This window comes from Euprymna scolopes, chromosome 37, assembly GCF_053919585.1.
Source record: "Euprymna scolopes isolate OS-2025 chromosome 37, ASM5391958v1, whole genome shotgun sequence".
Taxonomy (NCBI): Eukaryota; Metazoa; Mollusca; class Cephalopoda; order Sepiida; family Sepiolidae; genus Euprymna; species Euprymna scolopes.
This window is the reverse complement of record NC_136518.1, coordinates 19,917,430-19,943,012: the sequence shown is the minus strand read 5'-3', so window position 1 is coordinate 19,943,012 and position 25,583 is coordinate 19,917,430.

Genomic DNA, 25,583 nt, shown 5'->3' with positions numbered 1-25,583 from the left:
CATTTTAATAGACAAATGCCCGAGGGAGTATCTATACACAGATGATGTAACAGAGTCTTATATTTGAACGTAAATACATACATACATGATGATTGCAACGTCTTGCCAGACGAGTGCCACTCCCCCAGACATTTAAAATCCATGATTCCAAATGTTTGAGGGAGTATCTATACAAATATGATGTTACAGAGTCTTAGCTTTGTACGACAGCTAAGTCTCTCTCTCGGTTCAAAATGTTGAGATCCAGCAACAAGCAAGAGCAAGGTAGCCAGCAACAAATTAAACTGCAGAACAGCTTAATGCGGGTACTGGTCTTCCCGCTTTATGTTTTTTTTTAATCAGAGGGTTGCTTCTCCTAGAAAGGTTGCCTTCACCACGGCTTACGGGAGCCCTCTCTAACCCAATACACATATACACACACACAAATATACATACATACATACATACATACATACATACACATGCACACATCAATAATTGTATTTATTTATATACTTTGTTCCTGATGAATCTCTTGCTGGACGTCACATCCCCGTTATGCTACCTAGCATCTTATCTATTCTTCTGAGGAGAAGCATTAGAGCCCACTTTATCCCCCAACTAAATGTACGCAAGGAATTTTTTCCAACATACACATAAAGTAATGAATGAAACTATATTATTGCCAGTGTACTACACAAATGTGTTCGAAGGGGATTTGTGAGAGAATATCTAGATGAAGTGGTTAAGCTGGCGATTCTTAGCAGAAATGCAACGCAGACGCTTCTGAGTAGCATAATTGGCAGAAATATACAATGTTTACACTTTGGTACGTAGCTCTCCTAACGTATTAAAACAGGTTGAATAAATACTGAAAATCTATGCACAATGTATAAAATTACTTTACGGTAGGGTATGCTGAAATTAATTAAATAATTACAGTTATTAGATTTTTTTTACACAGTGGTCACCACTTATCAAGGCCCGGAAACCACTCAGGGATAAGGGTTATTGCAAGATATATTATTATATAGATATATGGATTTATATATGTTTATATATATAAATGTTGTTTATTATTTTTGTTATATATGCAGTCCTGGTCAAAATGATAAGACTAAATAAGAAAGATAAGCGTTTACGCATATTATCGAATTTTTAATCAAACAAATGGTTGAAACCATTGCCAAAAGAGACAATTTGATGGGGAAAAAATGAAATCTGCTTCATTCGAAACGTTAACCCTCATCTAATAATTGTTTTTTTTTAAAACACACATTAGTAGAAGTTATAGCTTTTATTGCAGTCCACCAGAGCACCAAAAACTGCGAGATATGAATTGATCAGCTCCATAATTTTACTTTCCTGATGACAACGTCTTTCTTTCTGATCTGCTATGAAGGCGTTTGGGACAAACTTTGCTTGAATTTTCCGCATCTTCAGTTTCTATGGCTATCTGTATGTACAGTTATCACACTGACATCAACCTGTGCACTTATTGTCTCTGTATGCCCACGATGGTCCTTATTCATGAAATTCTTTATTTGGCCAATCATTTTTCATCTTCTGACTTTCTTACTCCTCCCACATCTCTCTTTGTCCCTCACAGACACCATGCCTTCCTGGATCTCTCATGTCATTCAAGAACTGATACACGATGCATGGAAGATATTCCACAAACAGTATGAAGCATTCCTTGCGTTTCTGTAGCATGAAAACACTTTCTACAGATCGTGTCAAGCTTAGCTAATATTTATCGTGAGAGACTCAGCATTTAGGTTTTAGCTTTGATCTTAGCTCGATAATTATTGTTTTTATTTACTTTCAAGAAGTGAACTGTTTTGGGAAAAAAACAATACTTACATAGAAAATCGCAGTTTGTCCACTCGATTTTCTTAAAGAGGGTTAACGTCAGATGTAATACCGGGAAACATCGGGTACATCTGCTAGTTGCCCGGTCGTCATTACGCATACCTTTTATATCTAAATTAATGAAGATTTCTTATTTATTATAGAAAGACAGTAAATATAAAACGTTAGGTGAACTTCTTTAACAAATCATGAAGGAAAAAAAAATGACAAAAAACTGGAACTTGTTCATGCGGCTATTATGTTTTTTCTAAACAATTCATTTTTTAATTCAGTTATTGCGGACTATTATTCTCATCTTTATTAGTTGTTGTTTCACGACGTTTCAGCCAACTATTCCTCTGGCCTTCGTCAGGTGGTAATCGCGACGGATAGGAACTTTATTCTCAGCAATCACTGCCATCCGTAGCTGTTGTAGTCTCACCACTTCGGGGCATGTGTCACAGTTGACAGAGGCGTTGAATCTCTACGGTTCCAGATGAGCATTCTCTGAAGATAGCGGTTTCAATCCTACCCAAAGCCGTCCAGAGGCTTACTTGGTCAAAACGTGGTGTGACGACAACAACTCCGGATTGCAGTGATTGCTGAGAATGCAGTTAGGAGATTCAAAGTTCCTATCCGTCGCGGTTACCACCTGAAGAAGGCCAGAGAAATAGTTGACCGAAACGTCGTGAAACAACAACCAATAAAAATGAGAATAATAGTCCACAATAAATAAATTAATTTAAATAATACTCATCTCAATAATGAATTCCAATTAAAATTATATATTTAGTTCATTTTGTTGTAATTAAAAAAATAGACTTCAGCTGATATTGAAGCCAAAATCAAAGACAGTGAGTTAAATACTATAAGCAGTAGCGCAGCTTGGAACGTTCTGTAAAAAGTTTTTTCAAACCAACTTTATCTTTACAAAAGGAACCTGCATGCGCAATCGTGAAACAGTTTGCAAACAAACAAAAATCCAATGACCCTTTACAAATGTTTCTATTTTACCCCTTTAGCGGCTCTTCCTCAGGATGAAGACCGACTCAAACGGTTTCTACATGTTTGGATACATTATATACCGAATTCTAATCCGTACATCAAGAATAAGTATGCAAATTGAGATGTGACCCCTACACATATTTTCACTTTTACGGATATATCGATTTTTGAAGAAAATATGGAAGAGACAGACAAAGAAGTTGCAAAGGTAATATAATATACTTACGATATACATAGAGACCAGACAGTCATATAGAAATTCAAAGGAAAATATAGGATAATATGTGTATATGATATATAATATAGTCATCAACAAAACGACTGTTCCGCTGCATCATACTTTTCTTACGCGGATCGGTTAACAACTGCCTCCAGCCAGTATCGAAACTCGACTTCTTTGATGATATTCGACGCTTCTAATTGTTACGTTATTTTGCTACAGCTTAGTTTCTAGGTAAAATGACAAAGATAAACAATCTCCAACCACAATAACCCCGTTAGCAGCCATCTAAAAATCGCATAATGACGCATACCATTAATACAGTAGTAGAACCTGGGGCAAAACGAGATACTTAAGGGAAAAAGAACTGTCGAGTCAAAAGTAGCATTGACATATAAACCGTGTTCTGTGTACTGAACACTCAAAATATCGGAAAACAATGCCACAAAAAAAATGAGAAATTATTTTCAAAAGAAATACAGATGATTTATTCAGCTAACTGTATTGTCCCGTTTTGCCCCATGCTTGGGGCAACCAAGACGGATCTTGGTCTGAATAAGTCAGTCTTCACAGACCTCACAAATGAAGATTGGGGTCTTTCGTCTAGACATGCACAGCCGTATTGTGCCCATTTCCCACAGTCCCCTTGACAGGCTACGCAGCGTTCTGCACTCTCAGCGTACAGTTCCTTACAGATCAAAATAGATAAATTTTGAATACTAACCCCTTTTTGACGTACGGGGTTGAATAAAACAATGGTAGACGTTGGCGGCAAGGCGTTACCACGTGATCTCTTGATCAGACGCCCCCCGAAAGAGCTCTCCCTCTCTCTCTCTCTCTCTCTCTCTGTTTCAGTTATCTGTGATGTCTCGTTTTACCCCGCTATCTCATTTTCCCCCAGGTTCCCCTACAGAGTATTCCAGAAAATAATCGAATCCACTGAATAACTGTAATAACTAACTGCTTTACTTACATAGGTCCGCATATTGCAACAAGAATAACAAGTCAAACCCTCACAATTGTCTAGGGAAAAAGAAAAAATATCTGGTTTAACTTCCCTTTCAGCTCAAATGTCAAAACACATATACCAAAATAGGCTTTGTAAGGTTGTAGAAAATTCTTTTTAGTCACCATATAAATACGGTACCATATTTAATAAAAAAAATCAATTAAAATGTCCTATCCTTAAATGCCCAATTTAGCACAGACAATAATAGCTCCAAACAACAAAACATCCAGACTACTCCTTTCCCCATAATGCCAAAAGCTAATTGCAATTGTAAGAATAAGCAAGGCTGCCGACTCAAAAACAATTGTATTCATAAGGACGTAATATATTTGTGCACTGTTTCCGAGTAACAACGAAACACCCCATGAAATCGTTAGAAATAATCATCCCATAACAAAAATCACCATCCGTTAACTACGCAAAATACAACTCCAATGAAGTGGCCGATCGGTCCATCAACCGTATCACCTACAAATAACTGCATCATAACCAACAATATAAGTAATAATATCAATATTGATGAATATACTAGTGACAATAAATTATTACTGTCATTAGTATATACATATAATAATAATAATAATAATAATAATAATAATAATAATAATAATAATAATATCAGTTATAATAATAATAATAACTCGTTTTGTTTTTCAATGAACAGATACAATATTCCAAATTACCTTTGAAATACAGATTCCAATATCCCCGTGCAGATTGAATATACTATTGCTTATTATAACAACTCTGAATTAAACCGCACTACTACAAATATCTTAACATAAATCCACAAACAATTAATACTATACGACCGCCAAGTAAAATATACACTTATATTGGCGCCTGTCAACTGAAATAAAAGTTCGAATATCCAACCACATTCATTCTTTTAATTATGAAATCACATATAATAGCCAGAGAACTTCCCTAACCGCTTTAAATAAAACACTTTAATTTAAAAACACTATTTTCGTTATAATTGGGCTTTTCTTAAAAAGTCAGTCTGACACCCCATGATCTAAGTTTCATCAGCTTTACTATCTGTAGCTAGAAGTATAATTACTTTCCCCAAAGTATAAATATGATCAATTCTAAAACCGAACTTATTTCTCAATGTAAACATAAGTAAAAATATAACCAATTCGAAATTACTTACCTTCCTTCTTAAACCTAAGGCTATAAATTTACTTCATATAAAAGATTTATTTTGCCTCTTTATTAATCATTTAAGACTAAAACGACTGATATATACTAGCCCTGCCGGTGTATATGATTATATGTATGTTTTGGTTTGTATACGAACAAGTGTAAATGTATATATGTGTATATTTATGTGCATATACATATGTATATATATGTGAATATGTATATGCATGTATGCATCTATATTTGTGTATCATTACATGTGTGTCTGCCTACTGAGTGTGAGTGACTTGACTCCTTTAGTCTTACTTCTTATCCTATATTATTTTATTTATATATGCATGCATAAATCTATACGTTTGTATGTGTATACGGACAATTTTCCATTAAATTATTACTTTAATTTGGAAATAAATATTTTAACACTTAGATTAGAAGTACTTGTAAGATAGAAATGACCCCGGCCAAGAGAAACTATATCGAAACCATTAGAAAACGCATTGAAGCGTGAAAATAAGGAACTCGTGATTTCTGGAAAATCTCCGAACGTTTAGTCAATAATTGACCATCAATAATTCCCCAACTATTGAATAATATTGAATTTGTTTACACGGCAACCGAGAAAGCTAATCTGCTTGCGGAATAGTGTTCTTGCAACACAATTTTGGACCCAGCAAACAACTCGGTTCAAGATGTTCTATCTGCGGACAGAAATCACACTAGATGATCTGAATATCACGCCTTCTTCAGAACATAAAAATCTAGATAGCTCAAAAGCATGTGCAACTGACATTATCCCGGCTGTACTATTAAAAATTGCTCCGCTGACGTTGCTCGAGTTCTCTCCATACTTTGCAACAAATGTCTTAATGAATCTTGTTTTCGTAACTGCTGGAGAACCGCTTCTGTGGTACAGTTTACAAGAATTCTGCCGAAAGAACTGATCTATTAAATTATCGCCCGATTGGGATAGTCCCTCTTTTCGCCCAAAGGTTTGAGTCCATAATAAATCAAGCTTTAGTCAACCACGTCACAGCTGCGAAACTTATGTCCGACCTACAGTATGGGTTTAGACAAACCCATTCTAGTGACGATAATCTAACTGTAATCTTTGAACATACATGCTATGCACTGGATAAAGCATGTGAGTCTAGATATATGTAAGGCCTTTGACAGATTATGGAAGACTGGGCTTCTCATGGAAATCAGATCCTATGGTATTACTGGAAAATACTTAACATACTACTAGTAATTGTAGAATCCAAGTTGTCATTGATGGCCGTAAGTCTAAACACTATCATAGAAATGCGAGTGTCGATCTTTGGACATCGATGATTCCTGATATTCATAAATTTTCTCTCTGATGAAATTCTCTTAGAGATGGGGATATTTTCTGACGATATTACGCTCTACAAAATACATGCGGGTAAAACCAATGAAAACGTATCCAATGCAATGACAGACCCCCTAGAGAAAGACATCCGCTCTATGATGGAATGGGGACAAAAATTGATGGTCACATTCAATGCTGCCAAAACAAAGCTGCTTTCCTTTAATAACAACAAGAAACCTTCACGACTACTATTAATGATTCTTAATGATACATTAGATGAAAAAAAACGGCTTAACATTAAGGTGAAACATGAGTTGAAACAGAAACATTGAGTTCATGGGCAAGGTGCTGCATGTAGGTGGTCTCTTTCTACCGTGCTAGAAAGCTACTTACGCCTGAGAGTATCCTGCACTTCCACAAGGCCACTTTTCGCCCATATATGGAGTATTGTTTCCACATTTGGGCTGGTGCATCTGTTACTAGTTTTTCGATCTTAGACATGCTTCAAAAGAGAGTCGCCAACTTAATAGGTCCCGCACTATCGGCTAGGCTTTAACCGCTGTCCCATAGACTAAATATTGCATTCCTCTGCCTGTTTTACAAGTATTTTAACGCAGATGGTCCGACGAGCTCAAGTCCTAATCCTGCCTCCATGCAAATGCCTTCGACAAACCAGAAGCAGCAAGATCATACACATTAACAGTAGAACAGCCTAAATGTAAAAAAACTTTCTACTCTAACAGTTTATTCCCTAGATCTCGTAGACTTTGGAATTCCCTTCCGGGTTCATGTTTCCCCAACTGTACTGACAGTGCAGAAGTTCAAGCCTAATGTAAACAGATATCTTTCTGCTCAGCTACCTACATAGTACTCCTACAAATTATATCCCAAACAGTAGCTATCTACATCAAAGTGACACCGTGCCGTGTTTGGGGTAAAAAAAATCAATATATATATATATATATATATATATATATATATATATATATATATATATATATATATATATACGAGCAAACAGTTTATAAAACCTGTTAAAAACACTTTGAAATGAGTTAAAAACATATTTAATCTGAAAAGGAAACACTAGATAAGTGGATAGTCCTTAATCCGCGGAGTTTCGAAGAAATACTTTCCTTCTCATCAGAGGGTAGGAATTAGCGGGATCGGATTTTGCATACAAAAGCATTTGATGAAACAACAAGTAAGTCAAAGATCTTACTTGAAAACAAAAAAGTGAAGCAGAGGGAATATGGTTAAGAAAAAGGTGATTACACATGAATGGATAGTCTGATGGAATATATATATATATATATATATATATATATATATATATATTTAATTTGTTTGGACGTATATAACATTTTTAATGAGAAAGAAGTGAATCATAATCAAATGTTAAGAAAACAATACATAACTCGATAAAAAAAACAACGAAAATGTAATGCGGTCACAGAAAAAAGCGAACACTATTCAGAATGTTATAAAATAAATAAGGTGATTAAAAAAAAAATCACGAACTACAAAAAGAAAAAACCCGAAGCGCTTTTCGTGCAGACGGACTTTCCGAGGGTATACTTTTTTGTTGTTTTTTTTTGTAGAATTGTTGAAAAAAAAGAGAACCTTAGAGGGAATGTGCCCCACCAAATAGTTCAAACTGTAAGGTTCCTCTGCTTACGCAACTGGCTTACGCTGACTTATTTATTATTTAACATTCCCAATAATGTTCACTTGGTGGGGGTATTACACTTTGTTGTTTTTTTAACTGACTTATGTATTATTTTTAAACAGTCGATTATGATTCACTTCTTTCTCATTATTTTAAACTTTTGCTATTCTTATAAGTTATGTCCCATATATGTATATATATATATATATATATATATATATATATATATAAATATATATATATATTATTTCTTATATATATAAATATAAATATATATATATATTTATTTATATATAAGAAATAATACATATATATATATATATATTATTTCTTATATATATATATATATGTCTACTTCATTTAATCACATAAATTAATATTCGAAAGTATAACTTATGCGTAAACCAAGTATTTACTTTAACAGTGCTCAATACATAGGTAGAGATAGGTAGTAAGTTAGAAAAATAGATATGCCAATTAAGCTACACAGATATTCCGTGTTTCATCCCCACTAGAATTCGTCAGACTTAAACATGATGACTCCTACTGTAGAAGAAACACGGAATATTCTGTATAGCTTAATTGCCATATATATTTCTAACTTATTACTATATATATATATATATATATATATATATATATAACTAAATATATATATGTGTGTGTGCGCGTATGTGTGTGTAGAGAGAGAGAGTGAGAGAGAGAGCGAGAGAGAGAGCGAATGAAACTTGCTGGATATTGCTAGAGTTGCCAAGGCAAAGCATATTGTTGGGCGATGCGTTAATTCACATACTTTTCAAGGTAAAACAAAGGTAGTTATTCTTCTCCCTCCGCGAGAATTGTGACGCGAACGTTGGAAAGTGTGATTGAATAAAACATAATAGAGAAGGGGAGAATACTAGTGCAAACACTGCGGTGAATAAATGTAACTGTAAAAAGCCTGAGGAATGCCCAATAAAAATGAATGTCTGACCTCATCGGTGGTATACCAAGCAAGGATATTCCCGGTGGAGAACCCAAGGGACGAAAGATTCTACATAGGGAGTACCCAAATGACTTTCAAAAATAGATTCTATGGACATACACGCTCGATGAATAATCAAACATATGAAAAGGACACTTCCTTATCGTTATATTACTGGAAATTAGTTAGAGAAAATAAAACACCTAGTATAGAATGGAAGATTATTAGGAGGGCTAATACTTGCCACTCATTGAACTCACCATGTCTATTATGCTTATCAGAAAAACTTGAGATAACTAGGTTTAAAGACAGAGAAAAATTATTGAATATTAAACAAGAAACTGCTATATCCTGCAAACATTTCAGAATACACGCACTTAAGGAACTCTAAATTAGGAGACTGAACCTGCTATAAGTACAACTAACCCCCATCAAATACCCCCACAAAGAAGATAAGTGAGGTCGCAACTATAATCATACCCGTATGGGTTACGTAAGTCACTTAATATTCTACTTCATCGAGCAGTTATGGTATTACTAGCCGAAATAAGTACCTGTATGAAGGTATATTTGAACCAAATGAGTAATAGATCGTTTTGAGTGAAGCTCGTAATAATGTATGCATATGGATATTTTTGGGTGTGTGCATGTATGGATATATGATCTTTATATACCCGTGTAGGAAAAATAATGTGTTAATATAAAAAAAAAATGGAGAAATAAATAGATGAAGGAAAGTAAGGAATGAAGGGTGAATGGAAGAAAAGGGAATAAGGGTATTAGAGTGAATAAACAAAGATGAAGGTAAGTACTACAATATATAAGCTTATATACTCGGTTTGTATAACCTAAATACTCTGATTTCTGTCATATGTTATTATATATTATTATTGTATCGTAATACATCTTATGTATATCTGCCTTACCATCGAAAGAATGTTTGTTAAATATGAGGATAACCCTATGAAATTCATGCTGAATTCAATATAAATTTTTACGTAGTGTCAATTTTTACGGTAAAAACCTACAACTTAGGAAAGTGTAACAAGCGGATGGGGCCATGAAACATAACTAGACGTGTGGAATTTGATAGAAAAAGTGAATTTATATAGTAAATGTATTCATGTCTGTTTCTACTTTAGATGTATCATTTAGTGGCACGGTACATGTATGCATGTATATATGTATATGTCTATATTTGTGTGAGTTTGTATGTATAAGTGTATTTTATGTATGCATGTATGTTTGTATGTTTATATATATACCTCTGTATCTATATATCTGTGTGTATGTTTGTATGTGGATGTATCTCTGTGTCTATTGTATGTAGATGTATGTATATGCATGTATATTTCTGAATTATTAGAATAGGCTGCCTCGTATAGAATTGTTGTAACAATATAGATTACAAAAATGTATGGATGTCCGAATGTTGTTTATATATATGTTATATATATATGTATGTGTGGGTAAGTATATATATGTATGTATGTGTGTATGTCTGTTGTGTGTGTGTTTATATGTATATATGTGTACGTATATATATATATGTATGTATGTATATACATATGTGTGTATGTATATATGTATATATATATATATATATATATATATATATACACCCGTCTGTAGTCGGGTAGCATAATATTGCATATATGAAGAGGTTACCACGCTACATAAGTAAAGAAAAACACTATTATTTGTCTCTGTATGTCTGTAATGTGTGTGTGTGTATATATGCGCGGGTGTAGATAAATGTAGACATTTATAAGTGTATTGATACACGCATATAGGTACATGTGGGGTTTAGATAACTTTCGGGTTTTATATTTATTCATATTTTGTTGGTTTATTTGTTTTAATTAAATTTATTTTTATTCTTATTTATTTATTTTTTATTTTTATTTTTGTTTTTTGTTTTGTTTTATTTACCTTAATGTAATTTTTACTTTATTTCTACGTAGTTTCAGAATCATTGTCTAGTTTCAGTAAATAAAACAAAGAGCGTTCAGCATGGATTCGCTTTTGAATATATGTATTAATGTGTGTATCTGTGTGTTGGCGGTGTCTGTGTATGTGTGTGTTATATGTGTGTTGCATGTATGTGTGGGTGGGGGTAGATTAAAAGGCACCGGTCAGTACTTGGTTGACCATAGCTAAGGTTATTAACTTACAGACTCTAAGACAAGAAAACTAAACTCTCAAGTACCCTATGCCATAAAAAGCCAAAAGTTATGTTGGATGGGGGAAGGGGAAAAGAAAAGAGATGTTTATTATCTTCAAAGACCTCACTCATCCTTTTACCGTTTTTTTTTTTTTTTTACTCCCACCCAGGTTGTATTTTAACTTGATAAACGAAATAGAAAAATGTATTTGGTGGAAATGTCACTTTTGAAGGTAATTCTTGGCCTGAAGACGTAATTCCCCAACGTGGGTGATTACAGAAACATGTATGCACATATGTAGCCATTAATGTTTTTATAAATAAAATTAATATATATATATATATACATATATATAAATATATATATTATTAAATATTATTTATATATATATATATACACATATATTTCTGTGTTTGTTTGTTGTGATATATATATATATACATATATATGTATATATATACACACACACACACATAGGTATGCGAACGCCTACAGCATATGTCAATATAATACACACGTGCAAGCACACACACACACATTCGTGTACGGTAGTTTTGCCGATTTAACTATCGATTGATCTATGTATCATTTAATAATATGTCCGCCCCATTTTCTTTGACTTCTTCACTGGTTTGCCGTTTAACTCCCCTTCTATCTCTCTATATTTTCCATGTGTTCTTCCCTACATCCACCTCTTTTCAATTGCTTCGTCATTTAAAATCCTACTTGAAATCATTTACCCCGGTTTCCCCTTCGCCTTAGTACCCCCTCGTCCTTCTTTCGAAGCCTTGCTCGTTTCCTGCCTTCGCTAAGAACTATTTCGTCAACCTCTCCCCACCTCTCTTTTATCTGTATACCCTCTTTCCTCTGCCACCTGCCTTCCCCAGCATCCGACTACTCTTTCCAACTCAAGTACACATAGAACGAGGTTGCCGCTCAAAACTATTGTGAGGAAATTAGATTAAAATTTTAATTAAATTACCATAATTAAAGCCTAAAATGATCTTTTCCTGCTTCTTCCTTTTCTTGAATTTTTCCTTTCTGTTTTTTTTTTTTTGTTATTGTTTTATACTCCAATTTTTATTTACTCCTTTCCTTATTCCAATTCATCTCCTCTTTTTCTTCTTTTCTTAATTTTTTTTATTTATTGTTTTCTTATAGATCTTATTCGCGTTGTTCTTTTTATTTTCCTTCTAATTTTTCCCCATTTTTATTTTATTGTTTTCGTTTTTTTTGTTTCTTTCTTGTATTTTTCTCTTCTTCGTCATATTCTGCTTCACCTCTTTTTAATTTCGTACATTTCTTTTACCTTTACATTACTCAGTTATTTTTTTTTATTTTATTGTACTTTTATTTATCTTGTTCTTTACACTCCTTTTCGTCGTCCTTTTTCCTTCTTCCTTTTTATTCTGTTACTAATTCTTTTAGTCCTCATATTCTTTATTTTTCTGGGTTTTTTTTTAACTTCTCGTATATATCATTCTTATTCTCCTCAACTTACCATTTTTCTGTCTTTTTCTTTACTTATTTTTCTCTTCTTTATATTTATGTTTCATCCTATTTTTCCCCTCGCGCTTTTAAGTCTCTTCATCTTCCTTTTCTTCTTCTTTTTCTTTTCCTTCTTCTTCTCTTTTTATACTTGTACACACTATTATTTTGTTCACCACACCGTCCCTCCTTCAAACATTAGAAATACTACAATATGACACAACTAATTCTGCGACTGCTGCTGCTTCTGCTTATCTGCTATCTGCCGCCATTGCCGTCAAATAACCTGTACTCAGACTAATTGTATCAATTATTGTGTAAAACGACTTTCATTGACTTGAAGTATACGAACAATTCCACGCGACAATCGTTACGGAAAAATACAATCGTAGTTCATTTGAACTGGGCAGTTGCCTATTCATAGCGAGACCGAAAATGTCAGAAAAATATTATCTCAGAATTAGAACATAAAATAGATACCTCCCAGTTTTTATTAAAGTGCAATGATATATATATATATATATATATATATATATATATATATATATATATATATATATATATATATATTAAAAAATTTTTTAAATCCGACATTGTCTCTAACTCTACCCTCTTCAGTAGTGTTATTATTATTATTATTATTATTATTATTATTATTATTATTATTATTATTATTATTATTATTAGTTTTATCTCTTACTCACCATTAAAAAAGCCGACATTGTCTCTAACTCTGCCCTCTTCAATAGTTTTATTATTATCATAATTCATAACTAATAATTACATTATTTTTTGCCGTGTAACAATTTCATTTCTATTCCATTATACATATTGAAATCAATTGCGTCTCATGTTTGCCATTTAAAGTAAACACTTTACGTTGCAACATTGAATACTAAAAAAACCAATCTTCTTCCACAAACGACTAAAATGATTCACGTGAACTTTTTCGAACATGATTGCTAGGAATGAACGCCGTCCACGCTACTAATATCCAGTTCTTTCAACGGTTTTCTTTTTCTTTTTCATTTCGATAGTTTTTTGTGACCAAGAGCGGGGCTCCGCTTGAAATATAAAAAATAACAATAAAAATAGGAAATACAAAAAGTAAGATTGTTTTTCATGCTTTTCATAATCTTCAAAACACTATCCTAGAAGCATACGTGGACTTTTAACATTATATATATATATTAGCTTTTAGCCCCAAACAAGGCACATTGTCAGTTTGGTGTAAGGGGCTACTATCAGGGGCATAAACTACTGGGGTACTATGCAGGGAGTTGGGCAGCAAGACGTCGATTCACGTTACACTTGAACTTCTTCATGTCAGTACAGTTAATATATATATATACATATATGTGTGTGTGTAGTAGTAGTAGTAGTAGTAGTAGTAGTAGAGATTCAGAAGGCTATCACAATGCAAGGAATGAATAATAGTCGGTGTTGGTGAAAGAAGACGAGAACAAGTGGCGATTTACAAATCAATAAGTACATACATACACGTCTACATATACATATATTTATTCAGTTGTGTTAAATACAAACGTCTTACTTGTTATGTCTGCGACAATATCCATAATAATTTCGGAAAAAAAAATCCCTTATCAAATGGTAGACGAAACAGATCGGTTCAAAGTATGCTAGATGATGGAGCGGAAGTTTGGTAGCTGTGTGAGGCCTCGGAGCAAATGTGAGGAGGGGATACATGTATAGCCTGTTTTAGGTAATTAACATTTTTTTGTTCCTTTTATTATAATTTTTGTATTTAATTTTTTTAATTGTAAACAATTCATGACACTACCATCTATGGTAGCACATCTAAGACAGTAAACGACCAAGTTCTCTCCGATTCTCTCTCCTCTGATCTTGATCACGCTGCACAATGGGGAAAGGAGTGGCTGGTTACTTTTAATGCATCTAAAACCAAGCTTCTATCTTTACATCATCAACGTTCTGATCACCATCTGGCATCAATTAAAATGAATGGCTCTCGTCTTGGGGAGGCCTCAAGTTTTGACAGGCTTCTGGGCTTGACCTTTACTCCTGATCTTAAATGGAATACGTACATCAAATCTGTTGCCAAGGCCGCTGGAAAAATGGTCGGATCCTTCTATCGATCCAGTAGATATTTCACTGCTGATGCAATTCTCTATCTATATAAGAGCCAGATACGCCCAAGGATGGAGTACTGTTGCCACATATGGGCAGGAGCTGCTAGAAAAGACTTGTCCTGCCTTGATAGGGTTCAAAATAGACTTTGTGGCCTGGTGGGAGATGTCCTTTTCTCTTCGCCGCAACCTCTGTCTCACAGAAGAGATGTTGCGAGTTTGTCTCTGCTTTATCGTTATTTTCATGGAAAGTGTTCAACTGAGCTTCAATCTATGCCCCCCTCACCAAACTTTCACAAGAAACAACAGACTAGCTGAAAACATTATCAATAGTTTTCCCCACTCTTTATCTGTACCTAAACCTAAACATAGATTCCATGATCAAAGCTTCTTTCTTAGAACTGCACGCCTGTGGAATTGTCTTCCGTTTTCCTGCTTTCCAGCTTTCTATAATATGGTTGTCTTCAAGTCCAACGTGAACACATTTCTGATGAGCCGTTCCACTTAAGTTAACAAATTTACCGAACTTCCATAACTAATGATTACTATATTGTCCTTTTGACTACTCTACACTCTTTAACCCTTATCCCTGAGTGGCCTATCGGCCTTGATAAGTGGTGATGTTTATGTAAAAAAAAAATCGCCACTTGTTCTCGTCTTCTTTCACCAACACCGACTATTATTCATTCCTTGCATTGTGATAGCCTTCTAAAGCTCTACTACATACATATCCCACACAATGCGTCAAACAAACTACATATCAATTATATATATATATATATATATATATATATATATATATTAACTCAGGAGAATAGACTTTAAGACAAAATCCTTTAAGCCATGGTTCAATAATTTCGGCATCAACACATATTATTGCCTACTTACCATTCAGACATTAAGTTTACAGGTTCATATCTTCGGTAGAAATATATTTTTCAATTTGTTACGTGCTAAAACCAAATGAAAATACATAATTGTTAAACTTCATTTTATTACCTTTATTTTATATGATTGGAATAAAAGTTCGACTATAATGTATTTAAATAAGATTTAAATGCAATCATTCTTCAAAGATATATGTGTAAAGTTTTTTTCTCTCTTTTCTCGAATTTGGAATATTTTATTTGATATATTGATATAATAAATTTCATATTACTATATTTTAAAATAACTAAATGTGTAGTCATTGAATTTAACATGTTTAAATATAATACATAGATGCGTTTTATAGATGTCTAGAAATGAAAACTTGATTTGATTGAAGATGAAAGGGTATTAGAAGGCTATAGCAATGCAGGAAATGGGGTGATTAAGTGGCGTTATGAATGAACAAAAATAGATAAAAGAACACAGATCTTGTAGGTGTTGATAGCCATTATAAATAAATATATATATGCATATATGTATATATATACATATATGTATACACACACACACATATATATATATATATATAGAGAGAGAGAGAGATAGAGAGAGAGACGTGTATGTAATATACTGAGTTCGTGTAATCCAGTAAATTTTCATATAGCAATAAATTTTAAGCCAAAAAAGGATGACGTAAAAAGTAAGCTACACAATTATCATATTACGTAAATGAGCATTAATATGCTGTGTAAGCAAAATCAAGAGAAAACGAAAGAAAAATTTCCTTAATAGCCGTTAAGGGGGTTTTCTTTCTTGTTCTTTCTCTTCAAACAAAGTTCTATTGTCAAGAGTGCTGTTATTACTAAAGTCTGAAGAAATGCTGCTTTTTGAAAATGTTCAAATGATATAATGTTTGAAATTGTGAACCGGGCATGGAAACAATTGTAACGTAAAATGAAATACACTTTTTGTTGCCATCAACACCTTTTTTGAATGTCTTGATTTTGCTTACACAGTATATATATATATATATATATATATATATATATATATATATATATATATAATATTTACACCCCAAACAAGGCACATTGCCACTTATGCCACTTAGGTGTACGGCGCTACTATCAGGGGCAGCAACTACTGGGGCACTATGTAGGGATTTGGGACGCAAGATGTCGGTTCACTTTACACATAAACTTCTTCATGTCATTAAAGTTGGGGAAGCAGGGACCTGGAATGGAATTACAGAGTCTTGGTGTTCTGGGGAAGAAACTACTGGAGTAGAAAGATCTTTAACATCTAGGGCTCTCTACTGCGTGGTGGTGGGATTTAGTTGCCTGTCGGATCTGGCGAGGGTGTCTACGTCGTGGGGACACAGGTGTCTGCAGTTCGTCAGCGCATTCACCATTAAAATACTTGTAGAACAGGCAGAGGGATGCAACGTTTCGTCGAAGGGACAGAGGCTGAAGCTTAGATGCCAGTTCAGGGCCTATCAGATTTGTGACTCTCTTTTGAACCTTATCTAGGAGCGAGAGAATAGCAGCAGATGCACCAGCCCAAATATGACAGCAATACTCCATACACGAGGGAATGGTGGTCTTAAAGAGGTACAGGATACTTTCAGGGGTCAGTAGTTTTCTGCACGGTAGAGAGAGCCTACCTTCTTTGCAGCGGCCCTGGCAATGTTTTCAATGTAATTGTTCCAACTCATGTTTCCTGTGAACGTTAGACCAAGCAGTTTGAAAGATGTACTCTCAGACAGGGAGTCATTGGCCATTGCTAATGGTGGCAGAGAAGGATTCTTGTAATTATTGAAGGAAACCAGTTTAGTCTTGGCAGCATTGAATGTGACCATCCATTTTTGTCCCCCATTCCACTACGGATTGGAGGTCAACCTCTAGTGTCTTTGCTATTTTTTTAGTTATGTGTTCATTTGTTTTCCTGTCATACCTGGTATAGAGTGTGGTGTCATCAGCATATATACCCATCTTAGAGGCAGTTTTGTCGGGGAGGCCATTTATAAATATTAGGAACAATAGAGGTCCAATGTAGACCCCTGAGGCACTCCCGCATTTATATCATATTGTTTAGATGTGCGACCGTCGAGGACAACCTGAATTTTCTCTTATCTAAGACAGATTTAATTATGTTAAGGATTCTACCAGTGATACCGTATGATTTAATTTTCCTGAGGAGACCCTCATGCCATACCCTGTCAAAAGACTTAGATTTATCTAGAGCTACCGCTCTGCCTTCCCCCGCTTTGTCCAGTGAATGGTATATACGTTCACAGATTACAGTGAGGATGTCTGTGGTGGAACGGGCTTGTCTAAATCCATATTGTTTGTCAGTCAGAAGTTTAGCATCTGTAAGGTGACGGACTAGAGCATGGTTAATTATGGTCTCAAATATTTTGGCGAAAATTGGAAGGAGGCTAACGGGGCAATAATTTGATGGGCCAGAATTCTTGAATACTGGTACTACAGAAGCAGTTTTCCAACATCCCGGAAAGCATGATTCATTAAGGCATTTGTTGTAGAGTTTGGAGAGAACTAAAGCTACTTCGGCTGAGCACTTTTTAATAGCACAGCTGGGATGAGATCAGGTCCACATGCTTTTGAGGTGTCAAGGTTTTTTTATGATAGCATGCACCTGAGCAGGGGTGATTTTTAGATCGTCTAGCGTGGCGTCTGTCCGCAAAGGAAAGTCAGGTAAGAGGATGTGGAAGGGTCCAGTGTGGAGTTTGAGGCAAACCGGCTGGCAAGCATATTAGCCTTGTCGGTTGATGAGCAAACAACCTTGTGATTGTTGGTTAGTGGGCGAATTGTTGATTGCTCATTTGCCCATTATTTACTAAACTGTTGTAGATTATATATATATATATATATATATATATATATATATATATATATATATATATATATATATATATATATTTAAATGAGGGGGGTCACAAACAATGTGTATTTTTTAACATTAATGTTATTATCCCGTGTTTTGAGTTTTCATTGAAATAATGTTTTTAAATCATTGAAATAGTTTTTAACGCGTTTCAGACGTTCTGTAAAGCGTTCTCTTCAGAAAGTATTGAAAATCTAAAATATTTAGAATATACTTAAGATGTGTTTAAAATGTAAAAAGCATTTTCGTAGTTCATTTGAAATGTTTCCGACCTCGGAAACGCAGTAAAACTATTTCAATGATTTAAAAACATTATTACAATGATCTAAACATAATTTTCAATGAAAAAACAAAACACGGAATGATAAAATTATGTTAAAAAATACACATTGTTGGTGACCACTCCCTCATTTAAATCTACATATTTCTCTCGTTGGAATTTCTTAACCCATTGTATATATATATATATGCCTGGAAGTCTACTACCACTTTTTTGTTTTTTTTGCTCATGAGTGCCCGGTGTTGCCCGGGTGTTAGAATGCGTCTGATGAGCAAATAAAACAAAAAAGTGGTAGTAGACTTCCAGGCACGAACCCGTACCGCGAAGGAGGAAAAGAATGAGGAAACACCTGACGTCTTTGCGTTTACGACCACCGCCAGAGAGAATGTGAAGTAGGTTTAAATTAAGGCTAGACAATCGAAAGGAGAGGATTACTTCCGACAATATCGGCGAAAAAAGCGACTCCTCCCTGTAAAAAGTCCGCAGGTTTAGATGAAGAAATTAATATTTTTAGCCAATTTTCGATATTTTTCGCTTGAAAGGTCGCGTTAAAAAATATACTGTGAAAATCCGTCGCTTCGGTCGAAAGTTTAGGCAGACATGGAAACATACATTTATATATTGGTAGCTCGAATTTTCGACCCGAACCAATTAAAAAGCTTGCCCTATCTCTGAATACCCTTTATGTAAATTTTCAAATATTTATACGAGAAACTGTCTGTGTAATTTGGTAGAGACTGCAGCGGTCATGTTTTTTTTTAAATTTGGCCCCTATTATGACACCTTAACATTGATTGTATTGAGCTCAAATCAAGTTATTAAGTTAGATCCATGTTTAAGGAACCTATATCTAAAATGTGTAGTGTTTAGACCCAAAATTGTCGGAGGACTTTCGTAGAGTTCTCAAAGGTCAAATCGTTGAACTTTGACCCCTTAATCGCCAAAATTGACAGAATTATTGCATATACAGATACACAGAGACAGATACACAGGCACGTTCACTTATATATATATATATATATATATATATATATATATATATATATATATATATATATATATATAAAATAAATATTATTGTGTTTTATTACCTTTTTAATTTTGATATTTTCATTTAATTTCTAAAGAAGAGAAAGTATAAATTTAAAAACATTTATTTGAAAATGTAATGTAATATTTTCTTTTTGTTAAAACATGGGTTTTATTTAAGCAACGCATATGTATATATGTATGTATGTATGTATGTATGCACGTATGTATGTATGTATGTATGTGTGTATGTCTGCCTAAAACGTTCGAGAGAGGTCACGGATCTTCTACGAGATTGGTATAGTTTTAAGCTCGACCCTTCAGACGAGAAATATCGAAAAATTGTTTAAAAGCATTAGTTCCTTAACTTTCAACTGGGCTGTTTTCTACAAGGAAGGGTCGCTTTTTTCGCGTATATTTTCGAAAGTCAACCCTCTTTTTGATTGATTAGCCTGGACGCAACGGAAAACCCCGTCACGTTTTTTTTTTGTTTTTTTTCACGTTCCTTTCCTTCTTCGCGGTACGGGTTCGAGCCTGCTTGCCTATTACCACATGTTTTCTTGTTGCTCAATATACAACTTAAAAACCCCCGGAAACGCCGGGCACGGAGGCTAGTAAGTATATAAAAGGGTAGATAATTTTAGAATGTTAAAAATAGAAACAGAATAAATGATGAATACGCGAGACAAAGACAACTAAACAAGCAGAAAAGAAGAAGGAAATGAAAAAGGTATGAGCATAAGTAATGATGGAGGAAAAAGAAAAATTATTGAAAAAAGTAAAAGAAATTAATAGAATTTAATACCCCTATTAAATTAAATAGCCCCGTTATATTTAATATCGCCATTAAATTTAATATCCCCATTAAATTTAATACCCCATTATATTTAATATCCCCATTAAATTAAATACCCCCATTAAATTCCCAACTACGCTGGACTCACTGACACAAGCTATAACACAAAAAGAAATCCTTCCTAGTTGAATCGGCTTTATTCTTCTTTCTTTCATTTATGAAATAATGAGACGAAAAAAATTCTAGTCTGAAACCACTGTCAAAAATTTCCCCCACTCCTTATCCGTGCCAAAATCAAAACGTAGATTCCATGAACAAAGCTTTTTACTTAGAAGTGCACGCCTGTGGAACTCTGTTCCAGTTGCCTGTTTCCCACCTTGATGTGTTTAAGTCCAACATAAACAAATTCCTGATGAACCGCTCCCTTAAGTAAGACACTTTATCAAATCTCCAATACTAACGTACTATACACGCAATAACCCTTATTCCAGAGTGGCTTAAGGAACTGTTGACTACCTTGTAAAAAAAAAAAAAAAAATTCGGACTCGATTTTAAAATATTATTTTTACAAATGTTTACTTTTAATTTTCATTAATATCATTGGAAAATATCAGCGATAAATATTTAAATGCTTGAACAAATATATGCGTATATTCGATAAAACATGCCCTCATTCATTGAACTAACATTCATTGAACAAACATATGGAACTGAATTAATATACAGTGGAAACCCGGGATACGATTGACCTAGGATACAGTTTTTCAGATTACGATGTGAAATACGAAGTTTTACCGGCCTCCGGTTACAGAATTTTTCCAGCCTTACGGTGTTATTTATAAGGTTATGTGATTATATACCTGTGTATTATATCATGTACTATATGTTGTTACTAATTTATAATGCCGTATGTCGGGGTCTACTGTATAGACATATTTTAAACATGTTTTATTTAATATATAACAAATTTTTAGCATCTACTTACTATAGTATTTTCAGTGTTTTTAGAATATAGTTTAACACGCGGCTTTAAAACTTAGTTCTGATAAAATCGCGAAGCTTATTATTAAGTGATGGAAACGTCGAAACATTATAAACAGCATAATTGTATGAACATATAGCCTCATTGTGCACGTGTAAGACAAAAAAATTAAATGCTAATTAAAGTATCGGCGTGTATGCAGAAACGCATAATCTATTACACTTTCAATTATCATTTACATTTGCTCGTGCACTATAGAACAACGTGTTCACATCAGTTCTCGTTTCCCTTAGTGTTCTATCTGGTGCATACATTATACAATTATATTCAGCATTATGAAATGCTATGCAATAATTAAACGCCTTGTACAAGCGGATTTTCAAGATAAATTACAGAATCATAAAGAGAAAGTATTGAAATTTAGCACACGAATGCTACCAGGTTCCCGAGACATGCGTGACATTACTTTCGCCATGATAGACGCCCATGTCGATTTGTTTTGTTATAGTGATTATCGTAATCTTTCAACCTTGCCATTTTCTTTTTGGTTATTTTAAGTCATTGCGCATTTCCTTGATTCCTTTTTATTTAAACTAAATCTCTAACGGCTTCATTAATAAAAATGTCTTTGTTGCTTGTTAGGCTATTTCGTCGTCTTCCAGATTGAAAACATTTCGTTTCACTGACGATTTTTACAAGTCGCCACTCCTCTTTTTTATATTATTCACTGCATTCCGACCTTTTTATTCATCTTTTTGTACTTTCTAAGAAAATTGTATAATTTTCAAGTTTAAATGATTTCCAATTCATTCAAAACATTTAAAAAAAAATGACAATCCTTTAAACTGAAATATTTAATGAAATTTCCTCAACTTAAAAAAATAGACAAAAGATTTCTACCCGAGAAATAACAAAAGGTATTTTTTCTTCCCATGTGCATTTTATTTAACCTTTTCAGATTGATATTGTGCAGCAAAAGGAAAAAAGTGAGTTTTGAATGTTTGGCGGGATTTGAAAAATGGAGCCGACGATTTTTTTTTTAATCTGAGAAAACCTTTTTATTTTTAATACACAAAAGATCAATTTAAAGAAAAACGGACTTTACAAGGCAGACATCAAAACAAAAGTCTGGGTTGCTCGCGTTCACTATGAAATGCTACAAAATGACAAATAGATTAAATGCGTGAAGTGTGTGAATTTAGTCCACATCGTAAACAAAGTTATAACTGATATTTGACAAGTTACGTTTTATGAATCTCGTCACCGTTTGTTTAGGTGACAAGCGTAACAATCAAACATACGTCTTCGACAATCAGTCCAACAGATTGTAGACCCTTTTGACAAAGAGTGACGTTACTCTGCTGGGAAGTATTTTGATATGATTAAATGAAATCCTTGAATGCCCACATTCCCAGTGGTTTTCTTTTCTTTAAACAAAGTTGCCCATCCATTTTCATACAAAAATGTATCTTCTTTACACCAAATATGCCTACGTTACTGCCAAAAAGTGCGATGGAGGCATGGCTATTGCGATCACGGTTGAATTTTTGACATTCTCTAATTTACGGAGCCTGTAATTTTACATATAATTTACACGTAAAATTAAATTTTTACAGTATCTCTTGTTTATTAAATTCTAAATTTAAAATCTAGAAAAATTTTAGATAAAAGTAAAAAACATCACGATGTTTACTTTGTTTTTCGAATGAACTCAACAGTAGACACATATATATATACTTACACAGACGCACATACATATTAGTGGCCTAATAAGACTACAGGGGAGACAACTGAAACAGAAAACCTAAAGCTGAGCTGCCAGGACACTATATACACATATCTAGGCAAATTTGGACAGTTTTATTGGTGTGAAAATATAGGTTCTTTTTCACTAGATGTAGTAAAATTTAAACTGTAGAATAGTATTTTAATATTCAAAAGGTTTGAAAATATTCATGTAGTTTCGTACTATATAAGCAACTATATGTGCATTTCAATAGTCAATAAGGCGACAAGTATATATATATATATATATATATATTTAGTATGATAATAATTAGTAAATAATAATGATCAAATACCTACAGACACTAGTGTTTCAACCTTTCGGAAATCATCAGTGCAAGGTATCACGATTAACACCAGTCGATAGATTCGAACCCGGCAACAGAATCCATTTCTGGCTTCATTAGCCAGGACCTAATCCATTCGACTACCGCTTACGGTAAGAAATGCTATTGAATTAAAAAAAATATTTTTATATACTTTTTAACGCCTGTCAGAGTTATCTGCTCATAAGCGCTAAATCGATTGACCTTAATTCAACTGAAAGTGCTCATCGATTAGAAACGAGTATCATAATTATTTACTATAAAAAATAATTAATAAATACCTACATACACTAGTGTTTAATCATTTCGGGATTCATCAGCGCATGGTGTCACGATTAACACCAGTTGAGAGATTCGAACCCGGCAATAGAAGCAATCCCTGGCATAAATAACAAGAAGATAATCCATTCGGCAACCGTTAACCGCAAGAAATTCTATTAAATTAAAATATTTCCAACTTATTTGGAAATTTTAGAAGTTTAAAATCTTAGTGACTGTTCATCAGAATTGAAAAAAATTAACGCCCGTTGTAATGGTTATTACTTGGATTGTGTTGTGAGCTTTGAGACATTTGCCATTAAGGTTTCTCATTAAGTGGGATTATCCATAATCCAGAGCCTACGGTTGGCCCCTTTTTACAGTAAAAAAATACCTAACATATAGTCATTTGTTTTCCTCGTTTAGCATATGAATTAAAAATATCTGATATTTCCCCAAAACTTCTGGCCTTGATTAAGGGAAGACTAAAACTTGGTGCTATGTTTTCAAAATGATCTGAAATTATAGCAAGGGGAAACTTGATTCCAAATATTTTTCATAAGTTATATTCCTCATCTTTTGTCTTCATACATAAACTAAATTTCACAGTGTCTAAGGATTATTTGATACTGGAGATATTCATAATCGTAAGCTAGAGAGATATAACCTATAAAAAATATTTAGAATCAAGTCTCCCCTTGCTGTTATTTCAGATTATTTAAAACCATAGCAGCAAGTTTTAGTCTCCCCTCGATCGAGGACAAAGGTTTCTGGAATATATATATATATATATATATATATATATATATATATATATATATATATATATATATATATATATAGTAATTTATAAAATATATATGGCGATTAAGCTACACTGAATATTCTGCGTTTCATCCAACTATAGGATTCGTCAGGCTTATGCGCGAATTCTGTCGTTGCTTCTTGTTTTTATACATGTTGAGGGTTACTAGTTGGCCAATCAGCTTTCTAGTATCCACCGCGCCCCTTCCTATCAGCCAATAGGCGTGCATTTTATCAAACAAAGGATCTGTTTTAGAGCTAGGTTAGTGGTTTTATGTGGCCGTTCTCCTTCTTTTTTTTTCTTTTTTATATATACATATAAATATACCATGTGTACACAATAATGCACTTAAGATTTATGATTACAGGATATTTTAGACGTTGAACGAGAGTTAACTCTGTACGTTCGAAATTTTAAATGTTTTGCTGAATTATAAGTAACAAAATTCCCGTTATGTATTAATAACGTTGAAAGGGAGGTAACTCAATACTTTCTTTTTTGCAAAGTTCTAAGTTTGGAAAAATTCCTTATATACATTTATGATTTATTTATTAATTACACAAAAAACTCAATTAAATCTAGGATAACCTATTAAAAGAATAAGTTTATAATGC